This window comes from Chelonia mydas, chromosome 5 (genome assembly GCF_015237465.2).
Source record: "Chelonia mydas isolate rCheMyd1 chromosome 5, rCheMyd1.pri.v2, whole genome shotgun sequence".
NCBI lineage: Eukaryota > Metazoa > Chordata > Testudines > Cheloniidae > Chelonia > Chelonia mydas.
The window spans coordinates 74,818,877-74,840,975 of record NC_051245.2 but is presented as its reverse complement, the minus strand read 5'-3'; the positions used below and the strand labels follow the sequence as shown (position 1 = coordinate 74,840,975).

The 22,099-nt window shown below is 39.0% G+C and overlaps 1 protein-coding gene and 1 long non-coding RNA gene across 2 annotated transcripts in view; one reads left to right on the top strand and one right to left on the bottom strand.

Moving 5' to 3' along the window:
- Positions 1 to 4,350: 4,350 nt before the first annotated feature.
- LOC122465964 lies at positions 4,351 to 20,551 on the top strand. The gene is made up of 2 exons (XR_006291122.1): positions 4,351 to 4,946; positions 18,417 to 20,551. It is a non-coding gene; the product is annotated as an uncharacterized LOC122465964 (long non-coding RNA).
- The window catches only part of PRR16 (proline rich 16), a 227,738-nt gene continuing 213,288 nt past the window's right edge, over positions 7,650 to 22,099 (bottom strand). Inside the window, exon 3 of the mRNA XM_037901603.2 lies at positions 7,650 to 8,478. The gene's annotated coding sequence lies outside the window, so the exon portion shown is untranslated. The remainder of the gene's footprint in view (positions 8,479 to 22,099) is intronic.

Below are 22,099 nucleotides of genomic sequence, written 5' to 3'. Positions count from 1 at the left end.
TTTCAACAGGTGTATTAACTAGTTTGTTTTATAAGGTCAAAGATGACATTTATATTTTGAAGCTAAAGGGATGAACAGGTAAAAGAACTCTTAATAATGCAAAACTAGATGTCCTTACAGAAAATTACAATGGCTTTGAATCTGTGAGATCAATAATCTTTAGTGACCTAGTTAAAAGAAAAAGGAAGGAAGAGACCAGTTTAAAGAGTACATCTTCATACATAATTTAAAGAGCATGTGTGAGAAAAAACAAGTGGACTTGGTTTAAACCTCTCTGTTACATTGACAGTGTTGAGAATGACACTTGAAAATACTCAAGTGTGGTGTTAAGTATTACAGCAGTTATTAAGAGTCCTACTTCTGAAAGACATCCAGTTGTGTCCTTTTGGAAACTAATAATATTTTCCCCTGTTAAAAGAAGTGTAATCTTGTTGAACAATTTAGCCACCATATGTTAATTAATAACACAAAATCTCTTAAGACTGAATCAAGTAGATATGAACCAAGGCAACCGTATTAGAATCCAGGTTAAACTTAGACTATATGGTTCATCTCATGGGCTGACTCAGAATTCAGGTTTGGATTCAGTTCTGAACTTCCGTTAGCTAGCTTCTCTTGCAAGAGTCTTTTTAATTATTATTTACATTTTATAAGATTGCCTGCTTTTACACTTATCCTGCCATCTTGAATAGCGGAAATCTTATGAGTTCAGCTGCTGTCAAGGGATATCTATCAAATTTGATCAAAATCTAACACAAACAGCTATTCAGATCTAGGAAATTCAAGGGGGTTTAGATATGGGATCTGTTTTTAGCCCATCTTCAGAAGCAAGTTGAAGACACTGTAATCAGATTTTTGCTTGGAAAAAGTGTAATTTATATTGCACCTGAGCAACCATATTTCTTGGAACAGGGCCTTTATTCCAGTAGAAAAGTACTGTAATGACATCTTTAAGAAAACAGTGTGCATATTAACAGAAAACAAAAATGTAAATAGCATTATCCAGTGGGTTTTAGGGCTATGGTATTTAGGGGAATGTTTTGCCTTCTGAAATATATATTAGTCTATTTTACTTTCTTGCTCTTAAAGATTGGTATTGTCTTCACTACTTAAATAGAATGATCTGATGACTGTTGTAATTGATGATGATGCATTATTACACAATAGATCAGCTGTGAAATCACATCTCATTTCCTTGAACTTTCACATCTTTCAAGTTTTTTGTCTTTCTTTCATATGAAACAACACAGACACATTTTCAATTCTGAGCTTACATTATAATAGTCTTAGTGGTTAATATTTTGATCCGTAAAACACATAATAAATAGAGGTTTGATTATGATTGAGCACACATTCAGATAAAGAATAAATAAGATGTTCTGCTCTTGTACGGTAACGTGATCCCAAATGGTTTTGTTCAAGATACACAAGCTACATTGCTTGAATGTGTTTGATTGCATTAAAATGTTTGCCACACTAGTGACTAGTTGCAGTCAAAACATTTTACATTAGAACATACTGAACTCTCAATAGGAAAATGAAGCACTGATTAATTTAGGTAACTTTTTCTTCCAGGCTTTTGGAAATAAATGTTAAATACCAACCTCTTCTTTATCTCCCAGTAAAAATGTCTTAATGCCTTAAGCATTATGAATGCTGAAGCATCCTGGTTTCTGTGTCTGCAGTCTGTTTTAATTTCTTATGCTTTATTCAATTCCTAAAATGTAGAGGCAAAAACTATTCAGAGAATTGTCCTTTCTACTAATGGTTAAGACCCAATTCCAGAAAATCTTCCTTGTGCTGAGTAGGACTACTCATGTGAATGAGTGCTACTCAACCTAATGGAGGGAACCGTTTCTCATTCCGGCTGAAGCTGGCTGCTCCAGGTCACTGCTCTGTGGAGTGTAGCAGCTGCCTAAGAGAGAAGCTGGCTGGGAGGGGGCAGTGGTGGCCCACCTGGCCCATCTGCCAGGGACAGGGCTGAGCAAGTCAGAAACATGCCAGGGGAAGAGGGGCACCGAGCAGCGACTCCTGGAGGGGCTGTCCTGAGAAGTGGCTGGTCCCACTCCTTCTGCTCTGCACCCAGGCCTGGCTGTCAGGAGCAAGGACCTAGCAAGCCCAGGAGGGCAGGTGGAAGCAGGAGGACAGAGCGCCTCTCCCTGCCCTCCCCAAGGAGGCCAAAGAGAAATCTAGGGGTGGCACTTGACCCCAAATATCCCCCTAAGCGTCTCCTATGACCTAAACCAAGGTAGGATTCTGAAACTAGGCATTCCCCCATCTGTCTTGTCTGCAGGACCCAATCCGGTAGGCATTCTCTGAGCCTACTGACTGAATTGTACCTTACATAAAAGAAAGCCAGGAGTAACCAGATCGGGAATTTTCCAGGCCAGGACTTGTCTGTCTATGTGTCCTCCAGAATACCCAACAGTCCAATGGTTAGGGCACTCACTTGGGGAAACTCTTTTCAAATCCCCCACTCTGCCTGATTTGGAGCAGGGTCCCCCATGTCCCATAGAGTGCCCTAACTCCAACACTATTGGGTATTCTACAGTAGGTCACTCTCTCAATCATTTCTGTTGAAGCTGTTCCACTTTGTATATATAATTAAATCCCAAGAGTAGGAAAGGACTTCCCTCAGGCCTCTCTCTACCTCTGTGGGATGGAACTTAGTCCCCGATCCTCTCGTTGTCATTTCCTACTGGCTAGCTTAGGTGGCTCCCCTGGTCTTTGTGAATCTCTTTCTTAGTTGTCTAATCACACATTGCATAGAGAGCTGGGGGTCCCAGCTCAGGGCTGAGGATTCAACAAAGCAGCAGTTTGTCTAAAAGTTAGCGCTGCAATGCTGAACACTGTGACACCATTGTGTGCATCTTAGGCCTTGCAACACTGAGAGGAGCAATGCCCAACTACCTTAACAAATCTGGGCCTTAGGCATGTTTGAAAAAAACGCTAGGCATCAATCTGCATCTTTAGGTAACTTTTAAATACGTTAAAAAATCTACCCCAAAGTCCTCAAATCAGCGGAGTCAGCATAGCAGATTATGGACACCAAGAGGATGTACATGAATTCTGCAAATTTGGACCACAAGGACCATTTTGTATCATATGGATCCTGCCTAAACCTCCAGAATTAGTGGTAGTTTGCAGCAGTTTTTCCTTTTGGAAATGTAAGGATTTCAACCACTCTTACCTCTTTGGGTGCCCCAACAACCTGCAACATTCCACTAATTCAGAACTTGCTATAAAAACATGTTATATAAATACATACACATATACGTACAAAAAGGGCACTGAGTCTAAAAGTGGGCATTGTAAACTGGCTTAAATAAAAGACTTTCAGAACTAATTATTTGCCTAGAGCTGGCTCCAATTCCAGTAATGTATTGACCTTTCTATTTTGACCTGTTATCTCAAGGGAATAGCTGGACCACACACAAACAGCAAATAAATCTAAATCACTGCAATTAACTGTATTACTGGGCTTTTATTAGTTGTTTCTATACAGCAGTTTAATGATACTGTCCATTATGTTTTTTTGGTGTGCATTATGGTAGCCGAACCAGTATATACGGTGTATTAAATTCTACTATCAGTTACACCCATCTATACAGGAGTAAGTATACAGAAGTCAAAGGTTGTGGGTTTATCTCAATGCCATGGACAGCAGAATTTGCTCCCTTCTATGTGCGCTGACCTCTATTTTGAAAGGTGGTGATTAATATTTGTTTTAGCACGTTCTGAAATATGCAAAACCTCTACTAATAAAGAGCTGTAAACAACTGTATTTGTTGCTGAGAACCGTGATCTCTTTTGCTATGTCATCTTCCTGAAGACATATGTACTGTTTCTTGTAATTCAGACCAAAGTGTTCTATTATCTTTATCATTTATGCATTATTAACATAGAATAACAGCTCCACTGGCACCCAGGACTTCCTACTCTACAGTATCTGTCCTTATAAAACTGTATGTGTGCCTAGAGTATTAGATAGGTGCAGTTAGTATATTAAAAATATCACACAGCTTTCTCTAGAGTTGGGCAAGTAAAGAAGAAAACATATTTGTAAATATGAATTCACAGATATAAGTTGCGTTTTCCTCATTCGTTTGCAGACGTTCAGGTGAACAAATATTTATTCATAAGAATGTTTGCAGAAAGCAAAAATGTCATTCTGGTGGGGCACCTGCCCCACCCCTATGAGAGATAGGGCTAGAATAGGCCAGATCGGCTGCACAGAAGGGCAGCCAATCAGCAAAAGGCCTACTGGGTGCCAATCAGGGCCAATATTACAGCCTGCCAATAAGGGCTGGGCTAGGCCCTATATAAACTTCCCAGGAAGGGAGCAGGCAGTCTCTCCCAGGCTTTCAGAAGGTGAAGGTTTGTCTTCTGAGCAGGAGACAGGCACCTCGGACAGAGCAGCGGGGGAGCATAGAAGGGCTCTGGCCCAATACCTGCCAGACTGCGGGCCCTGATAGAAAGGGCCTAGAGGGTACGAAGGGCCACAATGGAAGTGGCCCAGGGACAGTTAGACAAGGGGAGAGAAGGAGGGCAGGGAGGCTGCCACTAGAGGGTCCCTGGGTTGGGACCCAGAGTAGTGGGTGGGCCAGACCCCCCGCCCTTCCTCCTTGTACAGCACCCAGCCATGGAAGGGTGGCTGTGACAGACTGCAACTGGCCCTTGAACAGGGGGACTAGACTCGAAGGGTTGTGGTTGGCCACTGCGGCAGGAGTGAACTGGACTGACTGCTGGACAGATACTGGAAGGGGGTGAGGGTGGACTTGGGGGCACTGCCAGAAGGCTTTGTCCTGAAAAGGATGCCACCGAGCGAGGAGCAATGCGTGTCCAGACGCCAGCAGGGTGAGAGACAGATGGGACATCACCAGCAGAGGGTGCCCCACAGAGGACAGAGCTAATTCCCAGATGTGCCAGCGGGAGGAGCTGCAGTGGTGAGTCCCAACCCCATCACAGGCATAAATACTGCTGCAAATATGATTGTGAGAATACTCATACCAGAAATTTTCATGACTATTTTGAAATACTGTTATTAGCATAATACAGCAGTTTAATTAAACAATTACGGATATGGATAATTTGCAAACATAAAATGAGGATCCTCTATTTATAAAACTCAGGTCACCCAATGAGGGAACAAACAAACAAAATAAATAAAGACTCTGGGAGCTTGGCTTGTTGAGCCTAACCAAAAGAAGGCTGAGGGGAGCTATGATTGCTTTCTATAAATACATAAGAGGGAAAAATACCAGGGAGGGAGAGGAGTTATTTAAGTTAAGCACCAATGTGGACACCAGAACAAATGGATATAAACTGTCCATCAACAAGTTTAGGCTTGAAATTAGACAAATTCTTCTAATGATCAGAGGAGTGAAGTTTTGGAACAGCCTTCCAAGGGGAGCAGTGTGGGGAAAAAAAACTTGGCTTCAAGACTGAGCTTGAGAGGTTTATGGCGGGGATGGTATGATGAGAGCTTGAGAGATTTATGGACGGGATGGTATGATCTGTGACTGCTAGCAGGACATATCTCCAATAGTCGGTTACGGGACAGTACATGGGGCTCTGATTTATTACAGAGAATTCTTTCTTAGGTGTCTGGCTGGTGGGTCTTGTCCACATACTCGGAATCTAACTGATCACCATATTTGGGATTGGGAAGGAATTTTCTTCTGGGTCAGACTGGCAGAGGCCCTGGGGTTTTTTTGCCTTGCTCTGCAGCATGGAGCACAGGTCACTTGCAAGTTTAAACTAGTGTAAATGGTGGATTCTCTGTACCTTGAAGTCTTTAAATCATGATTTGAGGACTTCAATAGCTCAGACATAGGTTAGGGGTTTATTACAGGAGTGGGTGGGTGAGATTCTGTGGCCTGCAAAGTGCAGGAGGTCAGACTAGATGATCAAGATGGTCCCTTCTGGCCTTAAAAGTCTATAAGTCTCTGTGACTTAGGTGACCACTTCTACAGAGCAAATGAGAAATCTGTGAATATTCATAGCAACTTGTCTAGGAGTCAACCTTCAGCTGAACTTGTATGTGTGAACTAAGGCTGTAACTCAGCTGTGTTCAGAGTTCTCATCTCTTGTTGACACCTGTAGAACTGGGGGCCTTCCCCACATCACAGGATCAGGCCACTTTTCAGTGACCAATAACTACCACTTTCATAAATATCACAGATACTATCAAATAGGGCTAAAATTGCTTTGGTGGGGTGTGTGTGTGGTGTGTTTGATTTATTGCAAAAAGAAAAAAAAATCAGTCACCAACTGTGGCTACCCATGACTTCACAGTTTTAAGTGAGACAGAACTCAAAGTACCTGGGCTTTGGGAAAAGACAGATCTATCACCTGTTGCAGTAATAGGGTTTCAGGCACACACTTCAGCAGTTCTGTCATTTCATCCATCAGAAGGGGTGAAGCCTATACACATTTGTTAGTACATTAGAATAGAGCACAAGTACTAAGCTATTTACCCATTTCAAATTCAACTATATATTAGAGGAAATCATTTTTGAAAGAACACTTTTCCCCTACTGAACACTTAATTAGTATGTTCCTCAAGAGCAAAGGGAATAAAGAAAAGCCTGTTTAGATTAAAGCTGATGATTAAAGTAAGAGAATTGATATCACATGATTCGCTTTTTCTCTAAAAATTACACAGGCTAGAAGATTATGGAAAAAAGGGAAAATATATATTTTTATTCAAAACAGTTCTAGAATCAGTGTGTTCAATGACTTGATAACAAAATACTCCATTAGACAGATACAATGATTGTTCCTAAATGAAATCTGTGGATGACTGTAATGATCAATCTCTATTACCCCTTAAGTTCCCAAATTCCTCCTGACCAAATAGCGGCATCTTTAATGGCCTTGTGAGTATGTTACAGTATGAAAAAAGTGGTTTCTGGACTAAGTGAATCACTTGACAAGGGGGCTGTGTGTAATTTTGGAAAATCTTGAACATTAGAATTGTTCTCTGAATTCCTAGGCATCTGAAGCTTCATTTGCTACAACGTATTACAGAAAAAAACCCTGTACCAATTATGTAACTTCACATTCATTCATGTGACTATCAAAATCTATATACTGAAACTTAGAGTTAAAATACCTCCTTCTTGTTTTCCATACATATTTGCCAGTATAAATATACTTTATAATTTTACAAATTATACTATTTATATTAAAGCTTTCAGTCTGTAATTGTTACGATTTAACATGGCAAAACAGTTGCTGTGTTTTGGTTCCATCTTTAAATTCTTTTTTTGGGGTAATGAAAACCATCTAAAATAAGTGACTGCAAATAATACAAACAACACATTTATTTAGAAAAATAAACTGAAAATGCTGTTTGTTTGTCTTTTACATTTCTCCATGAAGCATAGATAAATCGCTATAAAAAGTATTATATGTCAAATACATATTACAAATGACTTTTTTCTTTAATATTTTCTAGGAGGATACTGCTAATGTCCAACAGGAACATTCTGGGTGTATAGTTTCAATAGGCTCAATCTCTTGGCTGCTACTATGATATAAAATGAATTTCATTTAAAAAAAATATTAGATCCCTTTTTAAATCCACTTTTTCATTTTGATGCTTTTTTCATACACTTCTTTTAATCTTAAGAAGGACTATTTTGCTGTGGGGAGAAATCCTCACTGTAAGAGAGCATTCCTTTTCTTCAGCTTCTTACTTCCTTTTGGAGCCCCTGCAAGATACAGCTTGTTGCGGTCTAAAATCTCATGGGACCATCTGTGCAAATGATGGCACACATCATGACCCTGAATGGAAGTGACAGTGCAAATATCAGAAGTGCATTGAGATGCAATCTGTAACAGCGAACTTTTTTTTCTTGAGATTTGGGTGGAGAACAGGAGAGAACATTCTTTCAAGCATTTGAGCATCACTGATGCTCCGTTCTTCTATGGCTTTGAATATGTACAAGGGATGGCAGAGGTTTTCTTTCCCCACAAATAGCAATATTCCTCTGTTGTTGTACATGCATTGCTTTTCTTGCAATCACTCAAGTGCTTCATGTTTCCTTTTGGCTACATACTTAAATATTTTTTGGATGCTGGCTGGACCGCATGATAAATTGATTTATTGTTTATTACTCTAATTGCTCAGTACTGAACTCCTTAAGTGTCAGGCTTGGAGACAGTTGTTTCTGTATGGGGCAAGGTATTTAGTCCTCTTTATTCTTCTGAGTGAACAGAATTTAAGGCTGTGGCTTTTATCAGGGCTCAGCTTGTAGCTCGTAGCGGTCAGATCTGAGGCAGATGATTTGATGCAGATTACACCAGTGATTAGTTGTGCTCTGACTCTAAGGGCTTCCATGCTCCAAGGAGGGTCAGGTTCCTGGTTACTTTCATCAGATCTGGCCTGCAAGAAGTCCCAATGACGAATCCGACATCAAAGAAATAACTGACATGCCTCCAAATGTAGATATTCCTTCCAGCCTGAAGGAGCTGTCAAAGAGAAAGCAAAACAGAAAACAAAACTTTAGACACCAAATAAAAACCCTAATAGGAAAGAGTTTCATTCAACATTTTCATTTAATTAAGAGTCCATATAATTGAAATTCTTAAAGCACTGGGTTGTTTGATGATTGTACATCCTTACCAATACAGAGCCAGATCCTCAGTTGGTGTAAATGGGTTTAGTCCCTATGACGTCAATGGAATTACACCAGTTACACCAATTGAGAACATGACCAATCAAGGGTGTGTGCAGGAATTTAAATTTGACTCCTTTTGCAGGGGCACATTCTGTGCACCTCCCTCCAACCCCCCCCCCCCACCTGGAGGAGCTTGCTGCTTACCACCACCCCGGTCCCAACAGGAGCTCCCTCTTTCCCCTTCCCTGGCAGGAGCTTGCTCTTCCCTCTCCCCAGCCCCAGCAGGAACTCACTCTACCCCCTCCCCTCTGGCCCTAGGAAGTAGCTCGCTCTTCCCTGTCTCTTCAGCCTCAGGGTCGGAGAAGTCCTGGGCCCCTGACAATTATTGGAGGGCCTGTGACCCTGCTTGTCCCCCTTTGTGCATGCCCCTGCGACCAATGACAATATTCTAGTGCCCAGAACATAAATGAAAAGCTTTGAAAGTAGTGTAGTGAGAAGGCTTTTCATCTGTAACAGAATGCCCTCTTCAACTATAGTGCATTTAAAAAAAAACCCTTAATACTGAAAATTAAGAAGTAATTCTATGATCTTTATTGAAAAGAGAACTTTAAATATTTGAGAGTACCTCTCAGAAGTCAAACTAAATTTAGAAAGGAGTCCAAAAAAAAGCAAACATCATTCTGGGATGTATTAGCAGGAGTATTGAAAACAACACAAGACAAGAGAAGTAATTCTTCCTCTCTACTCCATGCTGTCTAGGCCTCAGCTGGAATATTATGTCCAGTTCTGGGTGCCACATTTGAGGAAAGATGTGGACAAATTGGAGAAAGTCCAGAGAAGAGCAACAAAAATGATTAAAGGTCTATAAAGCATGACCTGTGAGGAAAGATTGGAAAAAAAATTGGGCTTGTTTAGTCTGGAGAAGAGAAGACTGAGAGGGGACATAACAGTTTTCAAGTACATAAAAAGGTTGTTACAAGGAGAAGGGAGAAAAATTGTTCTCTAACTTCTGAGGATAGGACAAGAAGCAATGGGTGATTTAGGCTGGACATTAGGAAAAACTTCCCAACTGTCAGGGTGGTTAAGCACTGGAATAAATTGTTTAGGGAGGCTGTCGAATCTGTCAGAGATTTTTAAGAGCAGGTTAGACAAACACCTGTCAGGGGTGGTCTAGATAATACTTAGTGCTGCCCTGAGTGCAGGGAACTGAACTAGAAGACCTCTCAATGTCCCTTCCAGTCCTACAATTCTATAATTCTCTTAATGCCCCAACAACACTCAAATGCCTTACAACTACCCTGCCGGATACACTGGAGCTAGCTAATGTTACTCCATGTGCCAATGAAAGGAGGGCACTGAAGAGCAATATAAATATAGTTTCACAATTCATCCCTCCCTTTCCCCCTGGCTGAGCATGCTGATTATGCTGTGATCCCAGCTCAGGGAGCAAGGAAACAGATATTTATTCACATGCAATGTTTCTACTCCAGTAGCAACTAGCCCCAATTGGGATCTGTTGTGCTAAGCACTTTGAAGACTTAATTGCTGGTTTTGCCACTTCTTTGAATAACTTCTACCCAAACCACTTTCCTTTGGCAACAAATCTAATGCCAAATGTAACCAACTTTAAATACCAATAATAAACAATATATTAGATTTTTTTCTGACTGACTTATGGTTTGTCAAAACTGCAGCACACAGCTGAACCCTGCTAAATTTGAGATTTTGAAGTTATCAATGTCAGAAAACAACAATAAAACCACAGGAACATCATGGGAGAATGATATCAAAGAGAATACACTATGCCACTTTATATGACAGGAACACAGTGGTAACCAGCACATAGTTGAAACAAGCAGCAGCTGTGAGGAGCTTCCAGTCTTGCCCTCGGACAGAAAGGAAATGAGATGTAGTTACTGGTATCAGAACATCCACACAGAGTGGCTCAAATCCCTTGTTGGCAGGTGTCCTAAGTGCTGAGACCTTGGAAATAAATCAAATCTCCCCTGTTACATACCAGAGGCACATATTAGCAATGTCGTTTCTTTAGAGAAAATGTATAATCCAAAATGTTCAGATTTGTACTGTACATACTCATAATTTATGGCAATTGACTGCAGCTGAGGTACTGTGGCACATTTAGAGGGAGGCTATGCTCTAATTATGGTAAAATGGGTGTTCAGTCAGTGTCTCTTAGTAATGTCCATTTTAGAAGTGCTCAATTTGTAGTTAAAGAAGGTTGAAAAAACCTGCAAACTCAGTATGAGATCTGAAAATCAACCTGAGTTCTTCATGGTCCCAAATCATCATAAATAATGAAGATTCTGCAACTGAAACTTAGTTGAAAAGTCTATTATGTACAATGTCCGAATAGAAGAATCCCTATCACTTGACCATAGCTACATTGATTCTGCATTGGTTAAGGGGAGAAAAACAAACTATTAACTTCCTTTTGTTACTAAAGTGAGGATTTAAGACTCAGAATATACACAGTGAGCAAATCTGTAATAATCCAGTTTCACACAGTCATTTTCCTCATTGTGACCATAATTTGAACTTTGTAGCAGATCTTTTGTTTCCCCTTTCCAATTTTTGCATCCTCCCAATCCAGAGACTAGATGCTAACACACTGTTACTCTCCTGCAGTTTTTGAGTCAGGTTTTATCCCCAGCATTGATCTAGCAAACAAAAACAAATGACTGGTGATATCTATTTATCAGACAATGAGGTAACAGGGACAGAGAAAGACTTGTATTGGCACAATATAAACAGAAACAGTCATTTCCCTTCATCGGAGATCCAGGGGTCAATCACTTCAATGCTACTGAAAGACAAAGCAAGGCTACACCTGGTATTTAATTCATTGTTGCAACATAATCATTTTGACAGGTATTAGAGAAAAATCTGCTAGCATTTCACTGTAGGATAAATGTGGGTGTATAGCAACATAGGGATTGCCATATCAGAGGACAACAGTGGCCCATGTAGTCCAGTATTCTGCCTCTCTCAGAAATATTATAATGGACAATTATGGTATACTTTGTCTTTAGGGGAGGTTTCATCCTAGTCCCAGATAGTTACGGCTTGGTTTGCATGCTAAATTACAAAGGTTTACATCCCATTTAAATTCTTAATGCTATCTCAGAAATACGTAACTCTTTGAATCCTTGAAATTTTTGGCCTCAATTACACCTTGTGGCAATGAGTTCCTCAAGCTAATACTGCATTGTGAAAAAACACACTGACAGCAATGTCCCTGGATTGTGCTGCATACTTGTCCAGCAAGATGGAAATTCCACAACAGATTCATCTAAATTTATACGTGAGAGTTTAATTAATTCAATACAAACATGAATAATTTTGAGTACTGTCTGTCAGTATGCAGTCCTTCCTCAAACTTCTTCAGAACAACACTGAATTACCTTATGAGTGATATCAAAATCATTTCTTTTTTTCAACATGAAGTCCCTCTCTCTATATATATAATATATATTCATATCCATGTGAAACATGAAAGGTCTATTTGTATTCTCCTAGCAGCATGTGTTATCTTGGATGTCAACCTACACTGCATGATTCATTCCCAGGGCACAGCTGAATACTTTTATACCTTCACGTGATGTCTAAAAATTTGTCTCTCTTTGTTTGATGGTCTCCAAAAGGGAAAAAAAAATGTATGCTAATATGGGATCTCCCATAGAAAACTTAATTTTACAATGTTCTGAAACACACAGAAACCAGGTGGGGTGAACATCCCTGCATTATTTTAAAATAATAAATATTACATACAAAAGAGCTGTATTAACATTAAAAGAATATTAAGTTGTAAAGTGAAGCATTAAAAAACTAGGCAATTATAGAATTAAGGTTGTTTGTGCAATTTTTACTTCACAACTCTCTTGTAAGGTAACCAATTTGTATTATCCTGAATTTACAGATGGGGAACTGAGGCAGAGAAAGTGTGTTTAGGACAAAAATTTGGAAAGGCATCCACTAATTTTGGGGATCTCAGTGATTAGCTGCCCACTTTGAGACATCTAGCACCTAATTTTACAAGTTCTTACCATTTTGGGAGATTTATATATTCAAAGCACTGCATTAAATTAATTCCACCATAGCCCTGTTAAGTAGTTGGTAAATATAGTACCCATACCTGTCAATATCCTGATCTAGGGTAAAGCAGTAAACTTTACAGATGCATAAATATACCTAAAGACACAAAGAGAAATTTAAATAAATATACAGAGAGATGCAGAGTTGGGGGACAGGGAGGGCAGAACTAGTGAGGGATATAGAGAGAGACTATATCATTATATTCCCTCTCTCTGCATTCCCCTACCAGCACCACCATTTCAACTGTTTCCTTCCACTACTATTTCATTCCAAAAGAAACCAATTACATTATAAAATATACACCCACCCTCCTCCGTTTCATTCTAGACCCCTCCCTCCCCCATTTCAATTTAAAACACACACTCCTCATTTTTACTCAATTATATTAAATGTGAACATTTTGACAGACAGGCAGTTGGAACATGTCCAATATTTAGTCCTTTTAGGAATGCATCTTTCTGTTAACAGCTTTCCTCTCCAACTAAATATAGAGTGTTGTATAGATAGCTTTTAATAAGGGGAAAATAACCTATAAGGGTACTAATTAAATATTTATACTAAACTTTAAATCAGTGTTCATTTACTATTTAAATAAACAGTCACTTATATTTAACCAGAGAGGATATTTATTCAGATCCCCAGTTTACAGTAATTAATATTAAAATCCCTTTAGTAACCACAAACTGCATGCCCAGGTCATTTAAATCACAAGCAATGTAATTTGGATTTATAATTAATAACTGTTTCATATGTAGGTTATTCAGGTAGGTAGAACCAAAACCATTTGTTGGTGAAAAATGCAGATTCCGTAACAGAAATGTTTAATGAATGTGTTGGATTTGTTGAATTGTTTATGACTAAACAAAACAAAATTCATAAAAGTCAAAATGTTTCATTTCATTATTAAAATGAAACATTTCAATTGTTCAATTCAAAATGGCTTTTTGTTTGAAAATTTCCTTCCATTTTGTTTCAAAACATTAAAAATGCTCAATCAAATTGAAACATTTCATTTCAGGTCAAACACAATGTTTCATTTGACCCAAAATTAATTTTTACATTTTTTTTTTGATTTGCTGAAAATTTCAAAATATTTCTTTTGAACCTGAAATAAAAAACAAATTATATTAATGATTATAATAAATAATACAATAATAATCCATTATCTGCACAGCTCTAATTGTGGATACAGAAAAGGAATGTAGAAATGGTTTCATTTAGCTTTTAACAATTGAAACCCCTGCAAAATATTGAGTAAATATTTTCCAGGCATTTCTACATTCTATTGTCATCTTCCATAGCTTTGAAATGTAACGGCTGTGTCGAGGATGTTTAGATCCAGGTCTAAGTTGTGCTATTTGGATTTTTTTTATTCCTTTGAAATGAAATGTATTCATATACTAGAGCCTAATTTTTCCTTCAATGGACGTTTTGTTTTTTGTTGTTGCTGTCCATTTGTAATTCTTTCATCTTCATTTAGGGCACAAATATATTCTCTTGCTATTCAGGGTTAGGAAATCTTTGTCATGATACCTTGGTTCCTTTTTTTAAAAACACAGAAATACAAATGGTGGTTTAGAGTACATTTGGTGGAAAGTATAATGGTCAAATTTTATCCAAAACTCAAGTAGCCAGTATTTGATCCAGAAACAGTGGCTAAGACACACAGATGGATTGTAAGTGGCAGGCCACAACTTTTATTAAACTTAAACACAGGGGTCGAGCTCTACCCAGCCATCACTCATACTCTCCTATCTTAGGTATTTAAGTGGTTACAGTGTGGGTGTTACAGGGCTCTTACCACATTTCCCATAAATGGGGGAAGGCTCTCCTCAGCCTACTATCCAGGACACAGCTCACCACCCCCCATGACGGGGATAGAGGGTGCAGAAGGATGGGGAACCTCAGTCTCCAAGGTCCATAAGGTCACCCCCTATCCCTTGAGGCTAAGGCTCATTAGCAAAATCCCAGGCCTTTTACCTCTGGGAACCATTCATTTTATCCTTTTAACCTCACTGGAAACGAGATGAAAGTTGTGACAAATTCACAACTTAAGACAAATACTTCAGCTAGGTACCAAGCACATTCCTACTTAATGCACTGTGGCTTGAAGGTGCTGTGAGGAATGTGGAAAAACTCACCTGGGCCTTTGCCAATTGTCCCTAAGGATGAAAAAATTCCTTCCTGACCTCCAAACATGTGATCAGTTAGACCCACATCATCTGTCAGGCTGGAGTCTCATTCCTAGTTCAGGATGGAGTTGCTGATACTGAGCTGAAAGAGGGTCCACATGGCCCTTGCTCCAGGTTAAATCCTGGGAGCTGGGGAATGTTGGTCAATCAGCACCTCTGCCCCCACCCCAACTGGCCAACAGGTTTCAGAGACTCTGGGGAGAAGGAGCTACTTGATGTCGCTCAGCAAGTGTCTCCTTTTCTTGCTGCTGGGGATTTTCCCCTTCACTGCTGGCTCAGTCAAGTTCCCTCACCCATTGAGATGGAGGGGTGGCATTTTTACTTCTCCATCATTCAGACTTTATAAACTAATATTAACACATCCATGTTCAGCAGTGTGTTACTGTGTTCAAACATCTGTCTCCCATACCAAACCAAGGTTAACATTCAAATGTCAGCAAAACTGAATGTTAACGACTCCACTCCCACATCTTTCTGTAAAGCAATTATACTGTTTTTTCAGGCTACTCTGTTTCAGAATATGCTTTTACTTCTAGTAATTACTCAGAGAATCAGTCTGACTTTTTGAACCTGTAAATAATTAGTATACAACATGAAATCAATTAGAATCCATATTATCTTCATTAAAACAGCTTATAACCTTGCACTAGGTCGTAAAATGTTCCAAAATCTAAAATTAGCTCTGTTAATAATTTTTGACTGCTTTCCTTTATTCACTGTAATCCATAATGTTTGCAGGTAGATTACACTTATCACTGCATCTAAAATAAAACTGCTCTTATTTTATTTCTTTTAATGGTTTTTGGTTTTATTTTACTACAGCATTGACAATGCCAGAGCTTTTTCTCAAAATTCAGATATTCCAATAGAGCTATACCAATTTACATCAGCTGAGAATATGGCTCATTGTCTTTAATGAATCCAGAGAGTATGTGAAGAAAGGATTAGTAAAAAAAAGATGTTTTGTAACTGAAATCTACTGCTTAAATGATGTATTTGTACAAGTTTACTGTCTATGAGCATTTGTACAGCAAAATGGGGCCCCATCAGGATTAAAGCCCCTTAGCACTACTGCAGTATACATACTTGACGGTAACTACAACAATTACTATTACTGGCAACAGGAGAAGAATAAGCACACAAGCAATGCAAGAAGGATTGTGCTTGGCCAACGTAACATATAACTATGATAAAACGTCTTATTTTGGTTACCTCTGAGGCCCCTTATCTTATAGCCGTTGTCTCCTTAGTTGAAAGCCTATTAAGGCCTGGGAACGTGTCATAATTTTCTGTACAGCAGCTAGCACACTATGGATACAATATAAAGAGATAATATAACAACACTGAAGGTCCTTAATTAAAGTAATGTTGACTGAAACACTGCAGTGCTTCTCTCAGTGAATATCACAGAATGGTAGAGATCAGAGAGAGCGACAGAGAAATGGCTAGTCCAGGGAACTGACAGTGGGCCACTGAGCCTTTCATCTTTACATCACTGGTTCCAAATGCAGCTGAAGTATGTAACAACCAAAAGTTACCAGGTGAAACCGTGGTGCCATGCTGGAAGTTTTGTCATTGACTTCAGTGAGGACACCACCAACCATCTGTTGCCTCTTCAGCAGCCTGTATGAAGTGACTGATGCTCTTAATCCAGTACCTAATGGACAAGCATCCACTTCAACATTGGCACTAATGAAAACACTTATTGGCAGTTTCAGAAGAGAGCAAGTGGCTGAATGGAAATGGAAATAAAACTATATTTGTGTCCCTAGAAGTAATCCTTCAAATCCTCTATTGAGAAACAGTGGCAGGCCAAGCATGGGAAAGATTGTAGCTACTGTTTCTGCCTGTAGTGTACTTGTCTAGTGGATAGGGGACTTCAGTCTCCAGGTCTGTTAACCTGACACTTTTCATGAGACCTTAGAATATTTTCTAACTATTGTAGAAACGAATCAGTACACATGTGCTTGCAACTGGAACAATGTCCAGTCAAAAGCTCTCCCTAGTATCCTATTATACATTTTTAAAAGCCACTATCTTATTCAACACTGCCACAAATATAGGGGTCTATTTTCCTCTTAATGATTGTTCTTCAGTTCTTTCAACACAAATAGGAATTTTGTATATTCCAGGACCTTAAAAATAATCACACACGTGAAACTTCTTTCAAAAATACCTGCATGATCTTCCTGTACTTATAAACATCCAAGACTACCACTATTTATTCAATAGCAGAAATACTGATAACACAAATAAAACATGTCCTTGAGGAATTACATTACCTTGCCACCTACAGTTCTGACTTTTTGCAACTAATGGTCAATTGATCCATTTGACTTCTGAACCTGATACATGAACCATTGAAACCACTGAACCACAAACATTAGTATTTTATTCATTTTAAATCCCGTTGAATGCACAGGATGTGAAATTTACCCCTGTGCAGAGGCCAGACTAAGATTTACATATCATTGGACTTAAGTGGTACTCAAATGGTGCATAGGTCTTGTGGTGGCTGTCTGCACAAGTGTTAATTTCACTCCCAAATAATTGGCTATTTCTAGTTCTCCTATTCAAGAAATGTTTTTGCTTTTTTCTTTACAACATAGTAAGGCAAGAAAGAACTGCCACTTTCTATAACATTTATGGCTTTCAATACCAGTATTCATAATGTTCTGGGGTCATTGGTAGTTGCTAATATGTACTGTGCCGTTCTCTTTCTATTATTTGTTTAACAGCAGAAGCCATAATTCGATTTAGAAAATCAATACAAAGCTTCTGAAAATGCAAATGTGGTGCAATCTAAATATGATCTTGCATTTAACTCATCCATCAAATTTTGTACAAACTTATGCCCTGTGCAACCCAGCAACTCCACTGACGGCGAGACATAAATCAGGCCAATTATTAGTCACCCATGTTAAATTTCAGACATACACAATATATAGGTAAATTACAGTCCTTTAAACATTGAGGTTTATAGCAAAAGTGGTGTTATTGCAAAATTGAAAAGAAAAAACCCCCAGCTTGTAGAGTAATATACCAAGTAAATATTAATGTGAAAAATGTTTGTTAAAATATGAGTATGTATTTGCCAAAGCTACTTTACTAAGGGTGGAAAACATTCTGGCATGTCTAACAATACTATGGTAGCAAAATATTTGCTTCCTATAAAGTTTAGTTATATTTTTAAATATGCAGTATTTTAATAAACATCTTCATGTTAATAATTAAAAATTATAATAAATCAACTGATCATAATGGGCTTGATTTCAGAGGCATTGTTCTCCTTCCCCTCTCACTGATTTAAATGGGAATAGGGAGTTCTCAACACTTCTGAAAACCAGACCCAATGAGACCAGAAGTCAAGTTGTTTCAGTCAACTTACCGAAGCTTTGGTTTTCACAGTGTTGGGTTGTTGCTGCTCAGCCACGACTCTACTTTCTTGCACACTATTTGTTAAGTCTTTTATTTATTATTCCAGGCACCACAAGAGGACAAAAAAAGAAGACACCAGGAATGTGGTTTAAGTGGGCCACAACTTTATTAAGTAACATCTGGGAACTATCCAGCAATAACGCATCCAGTGCAAGTCATCCATCCTTTGCAATCGGTTCCACTTGGTGGAAGGTCACCATCAATCCCCACCCTGTGAGCCTGGTCTCACAATCATTACTGGGACCCCACTGCCTTGCCCAAGGAGCGGGGAACAGGTGGTTGTCTCCTTGCTGTACCAGACATTAGGAGCTCCAACCCATTCTCCACATTCTTTAGGACATTCCTTCTCCTATTCCGCTTCCAAATTCTGGTTGATCAGTCAACCAGAGCCCCCTCTGAACAATTATCTGGGCTGGACGTCTGCCAAGTTGTGACAACAATTAATTTCATAACTCAACATTCCCACTGGGTTTCTGGGTTGCTGAAAGGAAGGTAAAGAAAACCCATACCATGCAACCAGTCTGACAGGGAGGGAAGAGGCCTACAGCAAAACCCAACAACCTGGTCTTACTCTAATCACAGAGGGTTGGTGGGGAGAAGAGGAGGGGGATAGTGGTCCCCGCCCCGATACAGAACACCTCCTCCTGGCATGGTGAAGTTCTTTGAATCCCTTCCCTTGGGTGTCTAGCAGCCAATAAGATTATGCCACACTCTTCTGTCTAACTAATCAGCCACAGAGGCCCCCTCCTCAAACCCATGAGGAGAGGAGTGGACTTGCCATTCTTAATGGGGCTGAGGGTTCTTTTTCCCCTGCTGGTCCAGATAAAACCTTCCCATCTTCGAGAGTACGGGAAGGGTGGAGGCATTTGAAAATAAGGTTCTTATGACCTTCTCCTGAGCATTATGTTATATGCAGCTTCTCTTATCTGAGGATACCAGATCCATCAGAATGGGACACTATTTACTGAAATGAATTGTCTTGTCAACTTTTATTGGTTCATGAGGAGAGATGATTTGCCAGTTCCTTCTCTGCCTCCTTTGTATAGTTTTTGATAATCTACATGTCAGCTATGGAATGTTTCAAATACATCATCTTTCAGAAAAAGTGGTTGATTCAAAAACAGGACAATCTTATGGCTAAAGATTGCTGCAGTGCTCTCTCTTTTTGGCCTGTATCTAGACTTGTACCTAACTAGCACTGGATGAAATTATTAAAGAAAACTTTTTTAATTAAAAACAGCATAATGTCAAAAACGAATGTTTTTCATTAAATATCATTTTCAATATCATTTTATATTTTTCAAAAAATATTCAAAGCAAAACATTTCAGGGTAAATTGGCCCCAAATTTTATATTTTTTCTTTTACTTTCTTTTCTTAGAAAAGTAGGAAAAAGTTAGAGTGAAAAAGTAACACTTTCATTATTAAATTTTAATTTTTGTTACTTTTTGAAACTCTCTTTTTAAGTGAGACTTAACAACCATGATTTTTTGTTACCATTTGGAAGATACACAGACACACTTTCTCACTTTTTTTGAGTATGTGTGTATAAGTAATACCTTTCATACTTTGATACTGTTTTCCAGTTGGCAAAAATGGGGAGAAATAATGTAGAAAAACCTTTCTTAATTTTTTTGAATTTTTCCTTATTTCCCAATGTGAATTTCAATTAACTATTTTTCTTCAAAAAATTGCAGTGGGAAAAATTACCAGAGGTGGGAAGGCTAAATTCACAGCTGGTGTCAGTACTCTACTTTCACTAACTTCAGTTTGAGCTTACCAATATTGACTTCAGTATCACCTCGGGACATGAGGACAATGTATAGGTTTGTGTATTTAGAAACATATGAGTGTATTTAGTAAGTGTGGGAATCAAAAAAGTTATTCACACAAGGCTTCAGGATTTTGCTAAGCAATCATGGGGCTGTATTCAAAATGTGATAATTCATACCAATACATTGGAATTTATACATATTTAAGATACACGATATTTACAGATACCATCCAGGACAGGTTACAGATGCAAGAGGAACCTGCAAGAAGAACTGTATTACATAGATCCAAGAGGTGCTCATTTTTGTGGTTGTTATATAGAATAAGGGGATTTTATGATGGCTAAATACAAATAAAGTGTCTGTTTCAATACACTTTGAAGTATTCATGAGTTTAATTGCCTTCATGAGAAAATCAAAATAGAACTTTGTGATAGTGGCAGAGCAGGTGCCAGCTCAGGTCAAGGCCCCTAGGCCTCACTGAACACTGACAAAAGCGTAACTGGAAACCAATCTGGCTCATCTCTGTGGTAGTATTGTTAAAATGGGCATTAGATTTAGAGAGATGTATTTAGTGTTTGACTTTATGAAATGCTTGCCGGTTGCTGCATGCATTAATCTCACTTACAATATCTGTATCCCATTCTATAAAGTAGTATTTAAGTGTTTGCTTTGTAACTGGAAACCCCCACAGTCAGGAGCGATGCATGATTAAGTGTGAAATACTAGTTTATCACAAGAGGTTTATCACAAGATTATCTCCTCCCCAACTAAAGAAGGCCTATAGACACCAGATGAACCATTGTGGAACACCCATGGACAAAAGACTTTGTTGATTTCTCCCCTCACATTCATTAAGAGGAAACATGCAAAAACCCTCGTCCCATCACAGTTTGAAGTCTGGGGTAAGGGAATAAAAAGCCCTGACCAGAAACAACTGTATCACTGTGCTGCTTGCAATTCAAAGAGGGCAATATTTCTAAGCTTAAAGGAAGGGATCCCCAAGCTAGCTTGAGTTGGCCGTAGAAGACATATAGAACTTACATATTACAGCAGCTTCTATTACCTATTAAGACTAACTCATTTGTGAGTGTATGTTTACCTGTTTTAACCTGATACATAACTCATTTCTTTTTCCTAGTTAATAAATCTTTAGTTAGTTTATTACAGGATTGGCTACAAGTGTTGTCTTCGGTGAGAGATCTAAGGTATATAATTGGGGTAAGTGACTGGTCCTTTGGGACTGGGAGTAACCTGAATATTGATGTGATTTTTGGTAAAAGGAACCATCTATCAGAAAGGCAGGCTTGCATGGGTGGCAAGATAGCCCAGTGTGCTAAGGGGACTGTCTGTAACTCCTTGTTAACGCTGTTACAGTGCTTGCGGAGTTCACACTTGATATCTGGTTGGCAAAATCTAATTATAGAACACACAACCATTTGGTGTTTGTGCCCTTATTTCTAACAGTCTGCCCTGAAGTTGGCACTCACGTTCATGAGTCACTCTACAGAGCATGACAAACTTACTAAACATCAGAACAAAGATTCACTGGTACTGTTCCCCCCTTTTGACCGAAGCAGCTAGTCAAGTTCAGGGCCCTATGGATATGCCAATTGGAAGCAGAAATTGGTGATCAGTATTTATTTGATGTGGTTGTTTCTATTTACAAAGAATATACCAAGTTCTGTTTCTCTTAACGCAGAAGGAATCAAATAGCAAGAAACAGCTTTTTTTTCCTCACAGCACCAATGTACTTTGTTGCATGTCTTGGGACGAGCATTCTCTCTGAAGAGAATTGGTCAGCACCAGATAAGGCTGCCTGTAGCTCTGAGGTGTGCCTGGGAAAGGAAATTCTGGTTATCTGTGGAACGTACTGTTATGAGAACACTCTTTTCAGCCTGCACACATGACCCAACAACCTCTTCCCAGGTTTCTTCCCGGGACAGCCACCATGCTTT